Below are 23990 nucleotides of genomic sequence, written 5' to 3'. Positions count from 1 at the left end.
GACTATGAAAGTGAAGATATGAACTGATACATGTACATTGGGAATTAATTTTAGAGCCTTCTAAGGAATCAGGAGTGTTTCAGGAACATGATTCTTGTCTCCACTATCCTGCACCTCAGTTATGCACAGCCCTTGAACATTAAAAGGTTTGAGAAAGAAACTTGCTACTTTTGAAATGCAGGGAAGGATGTTTTGACCTGATTTTTGGGTGTTACTGATGACATTCATTATCCAGTCCACTGTCCAATCATTCTTATTGTCCACTACCATCTAAACCTATAAAATAGGATTTCATTCAACTCTCAAGAGATAGAATAATTAATGTTTTTATTTCATTCCATTTTCATTAACAAACAGGAATATACATGAGTGCATCTACCTCAGATTTTATCACTTGTGTTAATGAACTTAATTTGAACTAAATTACCACACTGGTAAAGGGCTGGATGTAGACTCCAAATATTGCTTCCAGACCAGTAAAGCTGGTCCTAAAGCTCTGCCCACCCAAATACTCCATTTAAAGAAAGAGCTCCATCACCATTACAGATGGCTCCAGAGACCCTTTGATGGGTAAATGCCACCTACTCAATTCTCTCCACTCCACCAATTTTACCTTTATCATCAGATACTCTCTTTCCATGGGGATGGTAAATCTATCCCAAAGCCAGCATCTTTATTGAAACCACAGCCAGAACTGTGAGATCTCCAGAACTTCCCAGTTACTAACACAGTTCCCCAGCTAAGTCTGACTGGTACCACTATAGGAAAACACATGTTATAAGAGAGGCAAAGATGCAGTAATCAAGTTAAGGGGAACAACCTCTTCTTTTTAAAAGTAAGTATACAAAGAACTCAGGTGCTAATTTATTTTGCCTGTACAAGAAAGGGTTTGAGCTCCACCTGGAGACATTAGAACACAGCTGAAAGGAGTGACAGGTTGACAGAGCACCACACTCTCCTTTAATACCAACCAAGAATCAGGCAGTCAGATCTCATCCTTTCCATCTGTCACTGTGACAGCCCAGTCATCCTCAGAGACTTCCTTGAACTCTCACACTTCCCACACATGGGGTCAAATAACAATTACTTCAGGTAATGGCATCTACAACACACCTGATGACAGCACCATTTCCAACAGCACCCAGTGAAGAGAAGTTCTGTGGAGAGATGGAGCCTGGTGCTCATAAACCAAACTAATTGCATAATGTAGGCCAAATAGCTGCCAGATTCCACATCCACTGGGTAGCCTGGGACACATGCAGTAGCCACCACATCTGACCTACACCCAGTCAGCATCAGCTCACACTGGAGAGCTGGCAAGAGCCTGGGAAAGAAAAACTAATGTTGCTACCAGCTGACTCTGTCAAAAGGGGTTTTATTACAGAATTTTATCTCTGGGAGAGGTAATCTGAGAGCAGCAGAAAATGCTTAGAAGTCTTTTTAAAAAGAAAATGACAAATTCTTGCAGGGAGGGATTAGGGAAGGGAAAGCAAATGTGGGATGGGCACAAGGAGAAAACAGGATGTGTGGCAGGTTGAAAAACTCAGAGGACTCACATGAAGAATAGAGGGGCACATAAGGGTAAGAATAGCCTAAAAACAATGTGATGGGAGGAAGCCAAGCAAGAAGGAAAGAATAACAGCAGAGCAATTTTTGTGCTCTACTTTCCTCTAACTGACAAACAAAGGATGGGGTTTCTTGTAAGATCTTGGACCTAAGTGTCCTTGAATCCAAGGAGGTTTCTGTTCCCTTTTGTGAGCTGGGTTTGGGAGAGCACATGCATGTGACATGACACTCATGTCCTGCCTGTGCTGTATGTGCAGTGTCCCTGCCCTTGGAAGGCCCCTGAGCCCCATCCTTGCAGCTCCACAGACTCAGATCTGGACAGTTCCTTCCCATGTGTCCCAGACCGAGTTGCACACTGAATCCACGTTTCCAATTAGAGATTCAATCCCCCAGCACTCACCTTAGCTCTGTCACATCCCTGTGAGGAAGGAAAAACAAGAGCTGCTCTCAGCAGCAGCTGAACTCCACTAGCCAGGATTCAGCTCTTGGGGTCAGGGCAGAAGAGGAAGGAGGGGCTGCAAGAACCAGGCAGAGAGACACCTGCATCAAGTACTCCAAGTGTTATCACCTCCTCCATAGGGTAAAACAGGCAGGACCTTTCAAATGGAGAAAGTGATCTGTAGAGGATTTTGGCACGTTTCACTACCATGAGAGTGAAAACAGAAGAGGGTGAAGAACACTTGAAAATTACATGGACCTTTTTCCCCTGCTGTAGCATGAACTGAAAATATGGATGGTAATTACAGCTCCCTATGTAATCCTAACTCTTACAAATAATGATTTCATTCCCACCAGAGAGAAGGAGGAATTGATTTGCAAAGAGCTGAGGTTGGTTGATGGAACTTTTAAATTCAGGAAAAGACACGTCTTGAAAATCAGAAATTGGCAAATGAATGTAAATCCACATAAGACCTTAATTCCACTCAGTCAGAATGGTGCCTCTGGATTCCCTTATCACTTTACCGTGGCTCTGCTTTTGAACTGAACAGAACACCATGACCCAACATCCCCAGACCTGTAGGCTGCCACTTTCTGCTCAGACAGAGCAGCACAGCTGCTGAATGCAGAGCACTCTGTCCCTCCTACAGCCTTCTGCATGCAAGGCCACTGACACTGAGCTTCCCTTGCTCTAATCACCCCAGCAGCTCCTGATCCCTCCCCACTGAGCTGCTGGCATTTCCTTGCCCAGCAAAGTGCTGTGCCTTTCTATTTCCACAGCTGTGGTGAAATTGGAAAAGGCACATTCATTCTTTCCAGGGACCCACTAACATCTCTGCTGGCACGGTGGTCAGGCAGAGGGTTGTGGCTTTCCCAGATAATTTCAAGTGGAGCTGCTCCAAAGTGCCTACTCTCTATGTAATGCCAGTGCCTGCAAGTGCAGCTGGTGTGCTTGCCACTGCCAGCTTGAGGGAGGCCAGCTCACATTTGCATGTCCATGCTTTGCTACTGAGCTTGCAGAAATGTGGTATTTATAGGTACAGACCTTCTGGGAGGACCCAAGCTCGCTGAGATATTGGGCAGAGTCAGCAAAGTTTCTTGTTCGATCTAATTTGAAACTTGCTTGTAAAAGAGTGTGGCAAAAAGTTTTATCACATATTAAGCTGTGTGAGTTTGCAGGCTTTTTAGGACCTAATATACGGGGGAAAGAAGCAGAGAAGGGAAGAGCAAGATAAATTATAATGAAGTCTGAAATGCAGTTAGATATTTCATACACAAAGGAGTTGGCTGTGCCAAACTACCCTTCTGGGCATGGTCTTTTCCTCATTCAGCACATTCAGTTCTGACCTGGAAAGAAAGTAGAATTTTTTATTATTTCCTAATTAAGTTAGGAAGAAGAGTTTAAATGCAATTTACATTTGTATTGCAGAGAAAGGGGTTGGAGGCATGTTTCAATTTGAGAGCCACAAGAGCCCGGGTTGGGAATTGCTGCTCTTGGGGCATGTGTAATGCCCCAGGAGCTGTCACCTGGGCCAGGGTGTCACTGTGCTGCCACAAGGCAAGCAATTGATTTGGTCATTGAATATCCTGCTGCTTCAAGCATCACCCATGGTGCAGGATGGTGCTGGTGGTAATCTTTGCATTAGAAGCACATCACCAGTTTCCTGAGGTTATAGAGAGGAATTAAAGCCTAGTGCCCCCATCCTGAGCGTTTGTGGATAAAGACTCCTCTTTCCCTACAAAACCTTTAAAAAGCATTTCTGCCCCAGGACTGCCCTCTTCTCTCTTCAGAGGCACTGTGTGATGTTTTGTGTCATGAAGCACAGTGCTGGATACTGTCTGTCAGGTCATGTTAAGCTAAAGGAATGGCCTGCAGCAGACACTCAGAGCAATTCCCAATAAATTGTCAGCAGACTGGAAAGTAATAGTTGCCCATAATTTGAATTTCATGCCAGCTTGTCACGGAAATCTTATGTGACAGTTTGATGTGCCCAAGAGCTTGCTCAAATAGATGCCTGCATCCTCAGAAATTCTGTATTAGCTGCACCTTGTTGCCCACATGGCTTGCTGGACACTCATTGCACAGCTTAACATTGCTCTCCCTGCATCATGAATGTTTAAAGTGGAAACCTCGTCAGCCATTTAGGGGACCCAGCTCCTAATTGTAGCAGCTGTGTAGAAGAGCAGAGCTGGAACTGAGCTTTAACTTGGCAACAGGAAAAAAACAAATTGAGATGGTTTTGTCCTGGCTCCAGCAAGGCATATGTGTGCCATCCCTCTGGGCTGCCACTCTGGTTTAGGCTCTGCCCAGGAGAGCTTCTTCTGGCCTGTCCAGGAGGCAAATACTTCTGTGAGTCAACTTGGAATTCCTGCTCCGAGTCTGCAGGAGCTCTATCCAGGCTGGGTCATATGGAAATTCCACTATTCACACAGAAGAAGAAATGAAGGTGGTGCAGAACTGTCTCACCAGCTGGGAGAAAACACATTGCAAGGAGCTGTGGTCTCTACACCCAGGGTCTGTTATCAAGGAGTTTCTTGTGGGTAGCATGGCCTAGGAGAGCTTTTAAAAGGGATTTAAAGGAAAATAATGAGGGGGTTTATGAGTTTTTACAGGCAATGTATTCAGGAATGAAAGGCAGCATGGAAGAAGACAGGGAAGCATTTGCAGCAGCAATAAGGCAAAGGTATTGGAGGCTGCTGCCTTGGGCAGGAGAGGCAGGATGACATCTTAATGAGAGATAATACTTAGGGGTAAGATCTGTCATTCACTGAAGTGAGGACACATAACAATGTATTTACTGCTTGACAGCAAAGGGAGAGCTGTGGAGAAAGACAAAATGAAATACATAGCCTAAGGGATTGGTTAAGAAAATTCTCTCTGCCACAGCACCAGGGACTGATACCTGCAAGACATAAATAACAGGCAGTGCTTTCCCATTTTGCATACTTTACACGGATGGGAATGAAACTGAGGATCTTTCATTTGGAAAAGTCCCTGATGAATTCCGTCCTTCTCACATCATTTCACAGGACAGCTAGAACACCTCCAGGTCACTCTGCTTTGTTCTCCAGTCTTTTAGGGTTATATCTGCTCAAGATTTTAATTCCAGTATGTGCAAATTCTCCAGGTTTTATTTGCTGCAAAGGAGCTACTAGTGGCCCATTCCAGCCAACATTTATATTCACTGCAGCCTGAACTCCTTTTTTGGCCCTTTTTAGTTGATTAGCTAGTTGAGGCAAAAAACAAATCCCAAAAGCATCAAGAACCCCTGACCAAAACACTCAGAGATGCTTCAAGCTTTGTGTAACACTACCATAAATTCAATTCACAAGCCAATTTAAATGATGACAAACTACTTAACCTCAGCTTGCACCTTTCCTGAACTTTTACTTAGGGAAAAATCCAGCAGCCTCATGAACAGAACTGAGACTGGTCTTTCAGGTACAAATACAGCACTATCATTATTGCTGAAATGATTTCTTCTGCAACTAATTGTTCTTTAAAGATGAGACATCTAGTGAACCTAAAAGCTTCTTTATGCATCTGAGATAAATGTCAATCTCTGATCTCTCTTGCTGACACAAGGCAGAAAGTATGTGCCAGCTCTTTGCTCCAGATAAGCAGAGGGCAAGTGGCAGCTCCCCACTTTTCCAGGGAATACAGAAGGTGTTTTTCACTCACATTGCCAATGAACAGGTTGAATCTGTTTATGATGCCTTGTAGAATGCAGGTGGTATCTGCTCAGAGTGCCAAGGAACAGGTAAGTGGCATCTGCTCATCATGTTACCCAACTGTGAGTCAACCAACATTAGGGTCGATGTTTAAAATGCTTTAAAACATTAAAATTGGAAGCCAATCATACATTTTTAAAAAAGGAGAAAGCAAAAAATATTTTTATCCCTAACTGTTTTTCTCTGACAGTTTCAAGACCATTTCACTGGCATTGCTCAACTTATTGCAGGTTCCTGTCAAAACCAAACTCCTTTGGGGACACCTCCTGCAAAGGTTTGTCACACAGCTGCACTGATGAACCCAAGAAGCTGAGCTAAGCAGCAGTGTCTGTGGAGGCAAAATACTGCAGGACTTCCAGAGGGTAACGTGATCCGGTCCCTCTCTGCACTTCTAGGTTATTAAATTATTTTCTAGCGCTACCAGTTCCTTTCACCAGATTCCCAGGCTGTTTCCAAAAGAATGGATACACTTATCCAGCTTGTGTCCTGGGAAATTAAAGCTGTTTGATCACCTTGCAGTGCCTACCAGGGCTCACCTCTGTGTGTTTCAGCTCTGCCTGGGGCTCACCCAAACGTCTAGGGAGGGGCAGCTTGCCCCAGCACCAAGGGGCTTGCATTGGGAGAAGGCATTTCAGCAGCCATGGTATTTAAATACAGGCCAAAAACGAGTGGAACAAATGCTACACCAGGGATTCAGGTAGTCAGACACTGCCTTTTCATGGCCAGTAGTCCCTTGGGAAGCTGCAGGAGGCTTCAGCCAATGCTGGAGGTTACTGGTGGGGAGCAAAGCTCAAGCCCAGCTTTTAATCACATTGATCTTATAAGATCACACAAACTCTGTGTCAAGACCCTAGAGAAGTCGACTCAATTTCTGAGCCCCTAGGACAACCTGCCAGGAGAAATATTTATTGCAGTGAAAATAAACTCCCATAGATTCTTCCATTTCTACTTCAAAAATGTGATTAAAACCTGGAAGCAGTCTCGCAATTTGAGGACTGTATAAGCCCTCAACCTTTTAATTAAATGTTTTATCTGTTAGCAAAACCACAATTATTTCAGGAGATGGTTAAGGCCCTGAGTTGTAATGTTAGCTCAGCTCACCACCTTTTCAGGGCTATAAGAACAGACCAAAAGGATAGACTGCTTAATTTTTGATAAAATATAAGAAAAAGTGAAATTGGCTCAGGTTCTGAGACACCTTCCTGCCTGACCTGTTCTCACACCTCTGCCACAAGCAAAACCAAACCTACATTTAATAAGAAAAAACAGATTAAATTATACAGGTTCAGTCCACTATTAGACAGACAACCAATATAAGGCTAAATAGAGCTGACAAAATCAAGCAGAGGCAGAATTAGCACATCCTTTTTATGAAACATCAGTATGCACCAGCTCTGTAGTCTGTGATTTACAGTACAACTGAACATTACCTGTATTTGACAAATACACATTTGAGGCCATCAGCTCAAATGAATTTCAATGCCTTCAGAGGAATAACTCCATTTATTGTTCTTTTAGTCTTTGAATGCACATCCTCACCAAATGAACTACACCAAGCGTTCTTGAATGTGATGTTTCCTCATGACTGTGCAGCAATAATTATTGCTATGGAGTGGAAGCAATTCTGAAAGATGCTTTGAAATTTTAAGGTGCTGATTATAATTACATTTTCCCAGCAGTTTAGCAGAAGATGGATACTCCAGCCTGACACTGGCTCCCTTTGCCCCTGATCCCAGCCTCAATGCTCTAAACACACACAGACACACTCCAATAAACAGCAAACAAATTTTAATAGGATAGCAGGAGGTTCAGGGGGCTGTGATTTTTAGATGTCTAAGATGATATTTGGGGATACAAATGCCCACAGCTGCTCAGAGCCATGGCTGCCTCACCTTAGCAGGGTCACAGGGTACAAAAAAGTCCTTGGCCTCCCCTCCCTGTTCATAAAATCCTCTTCCTGCTTCCTGCCTTTTTCCAGGTGTGAGTGGAGAGGACAGGAGATCAAAAGCTGTCATGGCTCAAGCTCTCTGGAAGAAATCATGGCATGAGTCAAGCTCTCCCACCACTCCCAGAATTACATCTCTGCTTGCAAAGATAGGGCCAGTACTATGCTTCCACACCTCCCAAACATCAGAAAAATAAACTTGAGCAATCCAAAGCTAAATAGAAATAAAATGCAGGCTTTGTGCACACAGTGAATTATTTATATTTTTAAAAAATCATTCTTTGAGGGTTGCTGCTGCATTCAGCTTGGATTTCAGATAACCCAAACAAAAAAATTTAACCACTCTCATTTATATTCTTAACAGCTATTCATTGCAGCAATGTTGATTTCCCATGATGTTTGATATTGGCTACAACAAAGTTTTGTCTGGACAGATTAGTGCAAAAGGATTGTTCTTCATGCAAGCATACGTTTATCCCCACAAGAAAAAAATTCAGCCTGTAAACAAGATCACATGTGATTAATTATTTAGCAAATGCTATCTCCCAGTCTTTCCATTTGAGAATTTTAAATTACCCAGCCAGAAGCCAGAAGCTACTCCATTTAAGGTAGCTGCTCTGTTACACAAAGGTAACAGGAAACAGTGAGACTGAACCTTCTGAAATCAACAAAAAATCTACACTTAGCTTTTCAGAAAAAAAAAAACAAAAAACAAAAAACAAAAAAAACAAACACATTTAAGAATACATTGACAGAAAAACCCTCTCATTTCAGCAATGCCATAGCTGCAAAAATCCAGGAATGCTGATGCCATATAAGTCATTACTGCAATATGGCACAACACATTTTTCTGCAGTCCTGATGAAAAACCAGGATTGTCACCCACACATTTCTCCACCTATCATTGCCAAAGGTACCAAGCCCTGTGTTTCCACATGCATATTCCTTGACATTGACTGACTTGAAGTGCACATGGAGCCACTTGCCAAGCCCAGCTGGAGGGAAGCCACTTCTTTACTCACCATCCAAGTGGGCTGAAACTGCACAAGAACCACCAATATGTGTTCCCATCTCCATGAGCTGCCAGGTGGGTGCAGATCCAGGCACTGCCTGCACTCCCCACACTGCAAGTTGGTTTGTTTTCTCAGCCTGTACTACATTTGTACTAACATCTGTTCTACAGGATGAACCCACTAACCACATCCTGCAGAAAATGGATCTTGCTGCCCCAAGGCTGAAACTCAAGGGATTTTTCTTGATGATGACCCTCAAATTCAGCCCAAACTGAGCCACCTGGCAGAGCTATCTGCATTAGTACTTCTCCACAGACCTTAATCTGACCAATTTTTATGATATGTAACTCATCAAATAAACAATTTCAGATTAAAATCCTCCACAGTGAAAACATGTCATTGCTGTGTAACTCTATGGTAGTAACCTTTGTGATAGTAAACACCTTTGTGGTAGAAACTACCTCTAACCCTGAAAAATTAAATCAAAGTATTACATGTAGAATGGTTGCATAGTCAGGAAAAAGGCTGTCTCAGAATATTTATTTATTTATATTTATATTTATTTATTATTGCTGTCTTAGCTGTAATTTCTTATCAGAAATCCTGGTTGGTTGTCACCCCTACCCTTTTAACTTATCAGATAATTACATGGGTTTTTGAAGCTTTATAGTTTCACAAGTTTGGTCCAAATTCTCATTGATAACTATGAAAATTAAATGTTTCTTGGGTGACCATTGATGCTTTACAGGGGCTTTACCAGAAGGCAACTAACCAACCATTTGACTAATTCCTCTGTCACCACTAGAAACAGGTTGGTATGAAAGGTTAGCAAAAGCTCATTCTTGGGGGGAAAAAAGTGCTTACCTCTTGAATAGATGATATCAGAGACAGAGGTTTTCATAATATCTTCAGAACCACCAGGCAATTTCCTAAAGTACCTTAATCCTGCTTCCTTATTCTTATTCCTTATTATTGTTATATCTTATTTCTTTAGGGGGTGGATGGTCACAGAATTTAGTGGGGTTTTTTTAATCCATTTAGCAAGTGTTCTACCTGCCCTGTGCAAATATTGCTATTATTCAGGTAGTTTTCCCCCCCATCTAAGCCAAGAAAATTATTTTCCTGTGTAGGAGCAAGAGGGAAAGTTTAGCTGATGTCTGAGACTTATTGGCCTTGATAAAACTGATCCTCTCCTCTGGTTCAATTCAGGACAACAGAGCACTCCTTAGACATTTGAATATTACTTCTGCAGGTCTTAGAATAATTCAGTCTTTTGCCTTTCTTCCCCTAAGGCACATTTAATATATCCTCTGTGTAAGTCATTCAAAGGCTCCCAGAAATTACTTCAGAGCCTGTGTGAGGCTCACTGGGCTGCAGAAACTGGCCTGAGGCCATTCTGCCTGGTGCTGTGATTCTGCCTGATTTTGCAGTCCAAAATCCACACTGGGTTGGTAACTGATGGGAGGGAATATGTGTTAGTGTGGATGCCTAACAGCTGTTGAGAAAACTCCTGTAAGCAGAATGGATCTTATGCATTACAAATTTTATTTGCTAGGTTTTAACCCAGAGCTCTGATGGGGAGGTTTCTTCCAGAGGGTATCAACTCTGAATAGTCCTGTTTCTGGCTTTTCTGTAAAAACCATATGTCAGCCTGCAGATTTCTTTATGGCTTCAGCAGCATCTCTGGCTGTTTATTTGGAAAAGGATCTTGCAGTGGTTTTGAGGGATTCAGCCATCTGGACACTGTTCTGAGCACTGAACACTGTATAACAAGAAGACATACAGCAAGAGGCATTCCTAAACTTCAACATTCTCCTTGACAGGAGCTGATCTACCTGCAAGATGTGCCTACAGAAACTATTTGCTCAGACTCCAGTGTCACATGCAGGCTCCTTGATCCAGGCCAAATGCAGGTGCTCCATCAGTTTTGTATATTAGTTGTAATTCCTCTCAAACATTCCTAGATTATCCCCATTTTATCTGGAGCTAAACCACAGAACTGAGCTGGAAACTGAGCAGCCACACACTACTGCAGAGTCAAGGAGAAGCAATAGGGTCCTCACAGACTGTTTGCTCCTTGTTTTCCTGCAGAAGGAGCAGGGATTCATGAAGCCGTGGGATGATGTCCACTACACAATGAGGATCATGGCTGGGTGATGCCAGATCAAGGCATCTCAACACCCAATTTCCAGACCCAAAAAGGCCAGAGCCTCCCTGCCCCCTTAAAAAGCTGTACCCCCTCCCCACCTTTGCCAAGCACATTTCCAGTGGCACTGGTGACAAGGACACCCCCAGGTGCCTAGAAAGGCACAGGGGCTGTGCAGCTCCAGCTGAGAGCAATAATTTGAGTGTGCTGAAAACCAAACTCCCATGCCTCCATCTGGGTATGCAGATGGGGATATTTTTAACCTCTTTCCCTGAATTGCATTTTATGATCAGAAAAGTGGAGTTATTGCATGTCCAGGTGAATGACATAAAAATGAGTACCTTAATATTTTTGAAGCATTTAGGTACTGTAGCAATGAACATTAAAGGAGAGCTCAGGAGGAAAATAACACTTGTTTGCTGAGTAAGGTTTGAATGGTGTGTGCAAGTAATTAATGGGGCTGCTCAGGGAACAATGAGAAAAACAGAACTAGCAGACATCCACTGAGCCACTTTGAGCACTGCCCTTCTTTGTACTGAAGATATGGAGAACCTGTGGGAAAATAGTATGCAGGCATGTACACATTGCACAGAAACTCAATATTTGGATTTGGACAGGCAGTCTAATTCTCTAACTTGTTCTTTTACAGGAAAGGGACTAAAAATAGTTGGGTAAACAGGTGAAATGAAAGAAATTATATCAGACACATGTTTCCATCATCCCTAAAACTGTTTGTGCCCATCCATCCCACTAACATGGCTTTGCAGCACTTCAGTCCCCAATAGCATAGAAATAAGTTTGCTTCAAATTCAGTTTTCTGGTGAAACTTAATATTACTTAGTCCTCAAGACAGCAGAAAAAAGGAAGGAAAGAGACTTGATTCTAAAAAGAAATGTGTTAGGTCCGTTGTTGCTGAAGGAGGTTTGCCAGTGTTCAAGGACTTACTTTTGTTAGAGTAATTCTATATAGAGAAGAAGTGCTCCAATGTGCATCAAGATCTTTTCTTTGCCTTTCTAACTGGGTACAACATGTATTTGAACTAAATATTTTGTGCTTTGAAGTGCCAACTTTCTGCATTTGCTCATGAAATAATATAATTCTGTTGATCTATGCATCATTAATTTATATTATTCCGTTGAAAAAATGCTGGATTTGCTCAAATATTTTATTATGGAGCATTTAACATATGCTGCAGAAGGAAATCCAGACTAGATATTAGTGCAGGAGACAGACCTGAAAGAGCAGGTGCTCATGGTCTGTTCTGAGTCATTAAAATCAAAGGAATTGCTGGCATTTCTTTCAACAGGGCCAGGCCAGCAAATTCATAGAAGAAGGATGGCTTTATGCAAAAGGGACCCATAGGCCTGTTCTCTATTTTTAGTCCTGACACAGAGCCTCATTGCAATCCTGATTTAAGTCACCTAATCTGTGGTGCAGCAATATTAATCTCGTGCTTTATAAGCTCACCTGGCTCCTCCACAAATTACTATAAACCCTCTTAGAAGATTTAACAGGTTTCTGGCTTTCAGTGATCACACTCAAATCCACAGGCCAGGAACAAAACATATCACAAAAGCTCAAAATGCAAGGAAATATGGACAGTTCAGGAAGAAACACCAACTGCTAATGCCAAGTGATGCACAAAATTTTCCTTCTTTGGGACCTTTCAGCCTCCAAATTTTGTCACCTTTGCCACAGGACTCGTCCTTACCCATGGAGTTCCTGCTGGCCCCAGCCAGGCACAGCATTTACCAAACCTGATCTGTGCCCCAGTGCAGCTCTGCAGAGCAAGGCAGCAGCACAGCCCCTGAAGCACGATCTGAGAAAAAGCACTTGGTGTGCATGAGAGCCTGAAAAATCCAGCTTTAGACAAGCTTCACTGCCTAGAAAGTTAGTGTTAATATCAGCAGGAGGAGCACACAATGCTGGAGTTCTCATTCATAAAGCTTCTCAAAAGTCTTCATTAAAAGCCACAGCACCTACCCATTTTGATTTTCTTACTTTTCTTAAATCTTTTTTAATACCCCTTGATTATACTGCCTTTATTCACTGTCTTTCTTGCATACAAGGTTCTGGTCATGTAACTCTCTGACTCAAACCACAGTACTTCCACAAAAGCCAGTGCTGAAAATGATCCCATTCTTCGTCCTCCCTGGCATCAGAAACTGTGGAGTTGTACTGGCATGGCCAGTATTTTCTTGGTCTGTATTTTCTTTATAGACTTAGTATGGAACTGCTCCTTCCAGGACACCCCAGATTCTCCCATATGCCAGTACCCTCCCAACTCCAGATCTGAATTACTGCAACACAACTTTGTGAGCAATTTAAACCAGTTTTCTAGTTGCTATTCATTGCACAGCACACTCTTGGAGTTTGCTGGCAGGTTCACAGACCCAGGACTCTCCATCCTGCATGCTCTCAAACACATTTCTCTGCTGAATTTGATGAGGCTCATCCAATTTCCTTCAAAAGAGGTGGTTCCTAAGCAGTATTTATTTGTTTTTCTGCTTAAGAACAGTTTGAAATTCAAATATTTTCCTAGGGAGGCAGTAGATATATATTCTAGATATATATTCTATTGGGTTTTGTGCAGTAAAATTAAAAAGAGCTTATTTTAAACTTATAACAGTGGTGATTGTGCCAAAGAGAAGTAAATTATTAAATGAAGGTAACCATAAATCTGTCAGAGTAGAAACCATTGCCATAGGGTGGTAAAATGGCTGTGCACTGACTATTGTTTTACTATAACAGCTACCATTAAACTGCAGTTTTATCACCACCATTATTGATTTATTTTCCTGAACTTCCAGAATACAGCGCTGTTAAAACCTGAATTCTGAGTGTATTTCTTCTTTGTTGGCACTGAAAGAAGAGTATCAGGACTTTCCCCTTAGGTCAGAGGTAACTGTGTCACTCACACTGGGCTGCAAAAATATCTAATAATAAAATAATATCTAATTCACCTGGAATTGGAACTCTGGGCAGGAATTCCCCCTCCGTTGGCACAGAAAGTGAGAGGAATGTGTGGTGTGTTTCTGCCATGAAGCAGGGACTAGGCTGTGACTCCAAAGGAGCTCAGTCACCACAGATCCCCAGTGAGGAGCTCAGCCTGGACACCTGCTGGCCAGGCTGGCCAGAAACATGATAGTACCAGCCAAAATTATCCCAATCCATGACACCTGAACTTGTCCAGAAGGTGTGGTGAAAATGCCCAGCTAGCAGCCAGCAAAGCCTTGCAACAGCCTTGGCACCTTGAGGAGCATTCTTGGAGGTTTTCTAGAGTCAACTAGCTAGGCTGGAAATGGATGGTGAGTTTCCAAGGTCAGCTTTTGGAGAAGCTCAGAGCATCAACAAAAAGCTTAATTTTGGTGTATCACACCTAAGCTTTGCAGTGCTTTAGACCAAGCAATTAAATCAACGCAGAAAAAACAGATAATTACCCAACTCTGTCATAATCCCTTATTTTATGTAAACACTGATGGGTGTGGGAGGAGTCTTCCTTCATTCCTCCATGAGCATATTACAAAAAACTCTCATTTAAACCACCCTAAATTTTCTATTAACAGTGACAAGGCCAGCAGTGTATCTACACAAACCGAAAAACTAATGAGAATAAACCCAGTGCAGGGTCATCAGATGATAGATCTCTGCTGCTGCTGCAAAAGCATAAAGAGGTAGCTGGCTAAGTAGGAGAGAAAACTGGTTTGCCTTTGCTACTCCTCCTGTTGCAGTGCCCTTTATATATGCAGGCTGAGAGGAATGCATCATAAAAGGTGACATTTTATAACAGCAGTTTGTAAATTTTACAGAAGCTTACTGCCTGTAAATCACGCAGCTTATACCTGCACTGACTTTATTACTGCAAACCCAACCATGGATAAACTCCATGCCAGTTTACTTTAAATTTATCTTTTTTATTCAGACCTGAGGTCTTTTAATATCCCTTTCTTCTAATGATAAAGCCATCCTGATAATCTTATTTTCTTGACAGACATTTTGAAGGACTCTATTGTATCTTGAAAAAGCATTTCCTGGTTCTGGTAGTTCCTATCTTAGCATGTACTTCTGCTGTCAAAAGATGTGCTTTTCCCCTTTATTTCAATTATATGTACTTATTTGTATTCCAAATCCTCTCATCACCTAACCCTTTGACTTGCTTCACAGCCAGACATCACAGCATGTTTTTTACAGGATCTATGCACAAACCTGTCCTTTATTTGGTAACATCCATGTTTATTTCACAGGAGAGCTACATAATTTACTTTCCCATCTGTGCAATGGATATTTCCATGGGTAATCTTCACAGGCATTAATGGAACCCAGTGGCATTAATTCCTTGTGCACCAGTGAGAGTTTTGTGAATTATCTTGTTTTTCAAAGAGTTTCATGGAGCAGAGTGCCCTAGCTGATGAATTTCTCTCTCTTTTCAGCAGTTCTTATTTTCTCTGCTTATGGTCCTGTTCATACTTCACTTTCAGCTCTAATAAAAGTCAAGACTAGATTCTTCTCAAACCTCTGTTTCAATGTAGAGAAGGCCACACTGTTTGGAAACCAGAGGAGAAAGGTATTTCCTCAGTGGTTCACAATGCAGGTGTTGGAAACTTGAGACCTATTTTCCTTGGCAAGTCAAGCAGGATTTGTACTCAGGTTAGAGGTAGTGCTCTCATCTGGAGCTCAGGAAAGTGTTGGCTGTGCCAAGGTGTGGATTGCAGTGGAAATCTGTCAACATGGAGCAGCAAATGCCATGGCTGCTCTTCAGGCTCTGCTGCTGGCCTCATGCCTGCTTGGTGTCACATCCCTTTTCAGCAGGGATGCAGTGACGTTTCCCCAGTATTCCCTGGCTTACACTGAGGGCTTGGCACCAGAAGCTGGCTGGTGTCCAAAGTCTCTCAAGACTTTGAACAGCACCTCATAAGCCCTTTTGGACTCATTAAACCCTTTGCTCCTTTGCTATAGAAGCTCTGCAGTTTTGGGGAAGGTGTTCCATTGCTCGGATAAAACCATCTCCCCTGTGCCTGTTCTAACCAGCAACATCAGACTTAAAATTCAATTTTATAGCACCTTGTTGTCTTTTCAATTGTTTACCATGAATAGGGGGGTAACTTGACCAAAATAAACATTTAATCACATATTCTCCAAGACAACAAGCATCTTCAGCATGTTTAGCTTCATAGTTTCATGGATCAGTAGAAATGTGGCTATGGCCCCACCCAAGCAATAATAATTTCTAAAGATGATTGTGATTTCTGCCAGAACTTTGTAGTATAATGGCTTAAAGACACCTTAATGAGAGATTGAGATGTTTTTAAAGAGCCTTTTGGTCTTTCAGATGGAGGCCAAAGCCTGGAGGGATATTGCCAAATCCCAGGAGTTGGATTTTCTGCATGCTGAGGTTGAGACCTGCAGATAGTTTGCTAGGTTAGCATGAGAGTGACTTTCCTTTCTCTCATCACATCCATTGACCAATGACCTCAATATCTTGAGAAGATGTGTGTCAAACACAACAGGAATTCCTTTAGTCCTTGTCCACAGGGATGAACAGTCTCTCTGAACACACCACAGAGGACTGTGAAGGTGCTCAGTTAATATTTACTGCTGACACAGAAATGGAGATTGCATTTCCCACAAGACATCCTCAAAGTATCCACATGTAGAATCCATTTACTTCATCTTTGGTCCTCAGAGATGCATCAGCATATAAAGGCATTTAATTGCTGCATTTTAAATGCCCTGCTTGGAGATTAAATATTACATAGAAAAATGGATTTGATAAAACAGAGCACAAATCATTACAATTCCAAGACATAAATCTCTTTGTTACTGCTCTTTTGCTGCTGCTGCAAATTGTTGGCATGTTTTATTGGAGCTCTTCTCGTCTGTTTTACTTTTAAAGTCTGTACATAGAAAAGAGGGTGGAAAATGTAGGTGGAGGGTGAGGACATTTTTTTCAGCTGGCTACACTGAAATGAGGAAATATGTTTGCTTTATAAAATCATATTTTAGCAGGGCTCTGGTTCCATATGGGAAATAGAAGGGATTGATTAATTTGGAAAGGACTTCCTAAAGATATTCCAAAAGAATGAACTTCTGAGATCACCTATTACATTTGCCAGGATATCTTTTTTTATGTTAAATTTAATCAGCATTGTGCAATGAAATTACATTTTATATTGCAAATTATATATTGTAATTACCTAATTACACATTGTAAATATATTATTACATGAATTTGCACCAAAATTCATAATTACACTTAATTACACTAATTGCATCAATCTAAACTAATCAACTACAAAATACAAGGAAAACTCATGCAAACAAAGCTAAAAAAAGGAACACTTTGAGAGTGAGCCCACATTCCCAGAATACCCAGAGACACAACACTGCCTTGTATCTGGAAATAAATTCATAAGTAGAGATGTGACCTAAGCATGTTTTTATGCTCTCAAAGAAATCACTCCTGTTGCAAATTAGGACAGAGATACCTCCATATCTTACAAAGATTTGGGGAGGCTGGACTATTGAGGGCTTTTTTCCCTTTCTGTATAAAATTATAAAAGACTTCTCATCTGCTCCAGATGGAAGGGATTTGGATTCAGTGAACTGCCAGTTTCCACCAGAAAAGCAGATACATTTGGATGCCAGCTTCACCAAGAGCAGCAAGTGTTTCACATCCCTTAAAACCTAGTCCTAAATCTCCCACTACAGCAAAGGGCAGGATTTACCTTTGTTGTGCTGAGGGCAATGATCAGCAGAGAGGATTTAGCACATCCTTTTTCATTTGAGGATCATGTGGCAGCCCAAGTCCTAAAATGCCCTTTCTTACAAATTTAAAGTTGGCACGTTCCAACTCCATTAGCGTGGATCTTGCCATGCATGATCATAATTTACTTTCTTTACTAATTAGTGGCCCATTTTTCTGTGGGATGCTTATTGTGACTCCAGGAAAGGTTTTAGTCATGGAAACATATACTGCTTTTGATGCATTTTCAGTAATTAAAACTCATCTTGCATATTTATATAAGTTTCATTCCTTTGGGGAACAATTCTGAGGAAACTAATGAAATTCCTGGTGATCAGAGACAAAAATAGGCGATTATGGATCATCCCTCTCTTTCCTTCTCTTTTATCCCTTCTGTATCAGTAATCAAAACTGTTGTAATGTAAATATACCTTTACACATCTCCAATGAAGAAGAGCTGTTGCCAATAAAGCCCACAGTGTGCCCAGGCAGTGCCATGGTGAAGGAAACAGAGAGATGCAGTGCATTTCTCCATGGATGCACTCTGGAAAGTCCCATGAATACTCATAATTAGATGATGGGGTGGGTGAGAGGATGCTATTCCAAGAGGTGACACAACCCAGCTCAGGTGTAGTACATGCACTTTAAAATGCTGCATCCCTTCTCCAGCACTCTGTTTCCCAGGAAAATTATCTTTCTGGCAGTTTTTCTTGTTTGCCTAACAGATTTTAATAAGGAAAGAGCCTTTTCTCTGCAAGCAGTGAGAGGTGACTATTTACCCTTTGTCATAAGTGCCTTGGTTGAGATGTCCCCTCCAGAATCAAGGCAGCGTTTTGCAGTAGATGTGTTGTGACCCTGGGAGTGTCTCTGCTGGCAAGCAGGGGACTGGGAAGGGCTGGGAAACAGCCTCTCAGTCCAAAGCAAGGAAAACCTCATGTTCCCACACCCCCTGTGCACTGCTATCTCTAAAGCCTTTTGTAAGACTTCCAGCTTGGTGAGCTGTACAGTGTTATCGTTCCTCTCACTGATATAATCATGCTCTCACATTTAATGAAAACATGAGGGAACATGATGTTTGCTGTTTAACCAGGAGATCCTATCCTGAAAAGGCTCAACTCATAGAAAGCCACTACAATAAATATTGCTTATGTTCAAAACCAGCAGCATTTCTTTATCTACTGCCTCTAAACCACCATCAATCACACAAAGTATTTTCAATAGAGCTAAAATTTATGATGTTTTTATTCAAAGATAGGCACACCTAAACTTAAATTTATCCATGTAATTCCAGTCCTTGCAGTGTGTCTTTAAGCACCCAGTTACACACTATATTTTTTGGTGGATTTAAACTCCTTGGAGGTCTTCCACAGGGCATCCCTGCTTACATGGGATCTTGATCTGCAAGGGGACTTAGGCTCACAGAGCACAAAACCAGGATGTCTTCAAAATGACTGGTCAAAGTCACTGATTCCACATATCCTGGGAGATGTCCCAGGTTCTCAGAACTTAGTTATTCCACTTCTGTCAGTAAATATCCTTAAGGCCTCAAGGCATCCTCTGAGGAATGTGTGTGTCCTGATAACTTTGGGAATCTTTGCATCTCCATTCCCAAACACCACTAGAATCCCATTGGGATCTGGGAGCAAACTCTTCATTCCCTGAAGATAGCTAAAGCACATTTATGGGGTCAATCTCCTCGCAAGAGAGAAGCAGAAGTGCATTTTCCCATTTCCACAAGAGCTCAGGACTCAGAGCTCTCACACAAGGTGCACAAAATCCACATGCAGCTCTTCTGTCTGCCCAAAAACATATTATCTTCCCTTTCCCTTCACACCAACGCTCAAAGCAGATAACAAAGGGGACCTGCTGCTGCTGTGTTTGCCTGGTTTGTTCCACTGAAGCAATTTCACTGTGGTGGAGTCTAATCCAACACATTTCAAGGCAGAAATTAAGCAACACCAAGTTTCAGGCTGTCTTGATGTGATATCCCCCAACAGGAGCAGCAGTGCCAGGCCCTGAAACCTGCAAGCCCTTCCCTGGATCTAGATCTGACACCTCTCCAGCTGAATTTTCCCACTGATTAAACAGGGTGAAAGAACATTATTTCACTTGGCAAAGATGGGCAGGGAGTCACAGAGAAGAAATTTTCCAAAATATCAATCAAATTCAGGTGTCTGTTTGCTCCTCGAGGTGTTTCCTTGTCAAGTTCAACCTGGGTTAGTTATTTTAGGTTGCTCAAACCATTCCAAGCTGGAATTATCCACAAGTTACCAGAGGAAAAGAAGGAAACACTTCTGAAGGTGATTTTCCCCATGTAGCCTAGATGCATTCTGTCTGTTCCACAAAAAACACACGAGAGCAGACTTTCAGATATCACTGGCAGTGGATTTGCACAGATTTAAAAACGTGATCTTTGCCTTTGGTTCACCTGACACTTCATACAATGTTGGTTAAAAGCTCTGCCCCAAAGATGAAGCTACTTTGTGAGGTCAGCTGTGAAGCTGATGAGTACAGTGCTGGAGAAATGGTTTCTGCAGTATTCTGTTCTCACAGCACCACATCTAAAGCTGGTTAAAATACAAACTGATTTTCATTTTATTGTCTCTTCCTGAAGGTGTCAGATACCTTTGGGTGTTCACTTCCTCCTCTGTCCAATCTGTGTGCTCTAAACTTCCTGACAAAACCACTGAGAGAAAAATGATCACAAAAATCTCAGCAGCCATTTCTGAGTCCACTGCTGTACTGAGCTGATAATACTGTCATAAGATGTATGAAGCTATGTATATTGAGAAAACATCTCCAGGGATGAATGTAGGACAACAGGATATTGACTAATTCTGTGTAAGTCTGTTCTGCATTGTTCTGTGAAAATATCAACTCAGTTACCCTCAGGAATCGAAAAGGCTGTAATATTTGAGAAGGAAACGAGAGGACTAAAATCCCAGCATTTTTCCTAACCGACAAAAACTACAAATTACAAACTATCCAATTACCTTAAAATTCTAAGTAAGAAAAAACCAATCACTTAACAACTTTAAAAACCAACAGGAATCCTAAGAGATAACAGAAGCTTTAATAAGGAGGAGGGGGGCATTCTCTGAGGGGTTTCTTTGTCTTCAGGACACCAAATTCCATGGGCTCTGCTCGGAGGGACTAACATCTTCCACAGGTAGGTAATTGATTTATACATTTTTCCTCAAAATGTTTTTTTTAAGTATCTGCCGTAGTCACTGGCAGAGGAAGGGCACTGGGCTGAGCTGCTCAGAACATGTCCAAAAGGGCAGATGTGGAGAGAAAGCAGGTGATGGAGACAGGGTGGACCCAGCACAGCAAGGGTCTGTTAGTGCAGGTGATACTTCCCAGCTAATGCCAAGAGCATTCCAGGGCAGTGCTGAGCATGGTTAAAGATGGATGAGAGCCCTTCAGCCTGTAAAAAGCCAGCCTGCTTTCACACACTCACACCCCCAGCCCCCTGCACGTGTACCCAGAGCCAGTCCTTCCCACCTCAGGGAGCTTCTGTTCCTTTTGCTCATTCTCATTTTCTTTGTCTCAACAAAGGCAGACGGCTCGATTTGCATCCTGGTGTAATAACCAATCTGCCTTTCAGGAGAGCCAGAAAAGGAATTGCCCTAATTCATCCCACTGAGGGCTGAAAACCCTGGCACCAAAGATGAAAGCCACAGGAACCAAAAAGCACTATCAGAATTCCTTCTGATTAAGCAGAGACTCTGTTTCTCTCCATAACAAGCAGAAAATGATTAGCCTGCCAGTTAATGGGGGTGCTCATGGCTCACACAAACCAGGCTGCAGAGTTTGAGTCCTTTCCTTACAACCACAGCTGGCCAATCAGACTCCTGCCTTCCTCTGATGGCTGGGCTGGGAAACCAGGGAAGGAGGCTATTTTGGGGAAGGGAGTCATCTGCTACGGTGTGTTTGGGTCAAGCCAGTGTTGCTTTATTATTTTTAATTGCATCATGCAACGTTTCTAAATTAAATGCTGTTTTTCTGACAAATTTTTTGTAGATAAATGCCCACATGTTGCTCCTTTGCCCAGACCTTTACATGAATTCGCCACACATAAATAGTTTCAGTCACCCTAAAACTGTGGATTTTGATGAGTAAATTATTTTTCCAAATGTCTTCATCTGAATTTTCCCTGAACTTCTTCACTCTCATTATTTCAGCATAGCTGGGTTAGAAATAGCATGTCTGTGCTCTCTTTCTTTGGATTTAAAAATTTTTTTTTTTTTTAACCTACTGAAAAATTGTGCCTTTGCACAGTGGCTTTGATCCAAAGCTGTGTGAAACAACAGGAATCTTTCCCTTGACTTCAATGGTTTGGGGACTTGGCCCCTATGCTTTCACTGAGGAATAAGCAAAAGCTATTACTTTGGCAGTGTGAGATAATTGTTTCTTTCGTCTGTGGCGGTGCCCCAGCACACCAAGCCAACAAAGCCCAGCTCAGCACAGCCTGAGATGCATTTCAGAAAGGCTTTTGCCAGAGCTTTATCCAATCAAAGAGACAAACATGAGACAAATGTCACTGCTATATTCAGCTGCACCAAACTCCACTTTATTAATACATATCTGTGGTTTGACCAAAACAATCCATGGGCTTGCAAGTCAGTGCTGGTCTGAATACACAAGGCAGTGCAGAAATTATGGAGCTGCTCTCGGCCATACAGCAGAAGCAGAGCTGGTTTTTGGGGCTGCTGGGATCAAGCTGTGCAGAAGAGCACGGGAGGTTCATCAGTCAGGACTGGGAGCATGATTCCACAGAAGCCAAACGCTTGCAATGTGTGGGAAACACAATGAAAACCTGCACTGGAGCAGACAGCAGGTGCTGATACAGTGACTGGCACTCACCAGCCAGACATGGACTCCATTTTATGACTTCAATTTGTGTCACTTTCTCATGCAGCTCATGGTTTTAAAGACCCTACCTGGGCGAGGCAGGGACACCAGGTGTGCATTTGTAGCAAAGCACTCCCATAGCAAGGGTGAGGGAAATAATAACTTGTCAGTGAAAACAGGTGCTCACTGGGAAAAAAAAAAAAAAAAAAAAAAAAAAAAAGCCAGCAGTAATTGAATCCTCATTTTAGAAAGAGTAAAAACCACAAACAAATGTTTTCTGCAACAAACCCCTCATTATGAATATGAAGGTTTTTGTGTGAGGCTGCTGTGTGATTGCATGTTTCTGCTCCTGTCTGCTCACACTGGGGTCTGGGGAGCTTGGGACTCTGCTCTTGGGAAATGCTGGCTGTAGGAGCCACACAGAAACCAGGGAGTGTAAACCTGCAGTATAATATCCATGAGTCACACCCCACCCTGAATCTCCCATTAGACTGGGGCATGGTACAAATTGTCTGCAGAAATCTAAATCTCTAATGTTATCTTTAGAGAAATTAATTGAAAGGAAACATACTGGAAATATGTTGATAAAGACCTATGAAAGGTCTGATCTGGCTCCAGTTATGATTTCACTTCTCCCCAGGAAAATGAGAGGAGTCTTTACTGCACATCAGGGGAAAGGTAGGGAAGCTGGGCATCTAGGATATGGTTTTTAATAAAGGAATCAAACAGAAATGAAACCCTGTTTAGGATTTTCAGCTGAGCTTTTTATGAGTTCTTTGACTCAGAAATTCCCCACAGATAGGTTTCTCAGTGTTGCCCATAGCACAGCAGGTTAGTTGGGAAACTCAGAACAAAGCAACTCTCCAAGAAATCCATGCTTTGGTAAATGAGAGGCACTTCCCCATAATTTCTTATATGAGAGAATGGATTAAAACCTCATGTATGAGCAAGGAAGTATATATAAGCACACTTTCTTCAATAAAAACATTTCTATGTGCTTATATATAAAAATTCAAATATTCCAATAGTTTCCACCAGACATCATGACCTAGGGGATTTGTCAAGATTGCAAGCACTGTTTTTCCAGATTTACCTATCTCTTGGGATCAAGCTTCAGAGCAGAATGAATGTCCTGTCCTCCTTTCCACTTTTTCCTTTAGATAGATCCTGCCTTGAGGTAAAATAATTGCAACATCTTGGGTTTGTGTACCAGGAAGACATTGTTAGCCTGCAGAATTTATGCACACAGACAGGTTTCATGCATCACCTTCTGAAACATCAGCAGCTGATCAGCATCTGAAGCACTGTTTTGGAGCACAGCCCAGGGGTGACCTTGTCATCAAGCTTCATTACTACCAGTTCTCAAGCTCCCATTGAAGTATTTGAAGGGAAGAATGAGTACATGGACAGGGCCAAACTACCTAACTCCCTAATGACTTTTAACAAAGCCCCACTCCATGGAAACTAAGTTGTGGTTGCAAAAGAACAAAGCCCCCTGTTTGAATTATTGCTTGATTAAGGGACAGGAAACACAATTAGCAGTACAAGGTCAGC

The sequence above is a fragment of the Erithacus rubecula genome (genome assembly GCF_903797595.1).
Source record: "Erithacus rubecula genome assembly, chromosome: 2".
NCBI lineage: Eukaryota > Metazoa > Chordata > Aves > Passeriformes > Muscicapidae > Erithacus > Erithacus rubecula.
Note: the sequence above shows the minus strand (reverse complement) of the source record.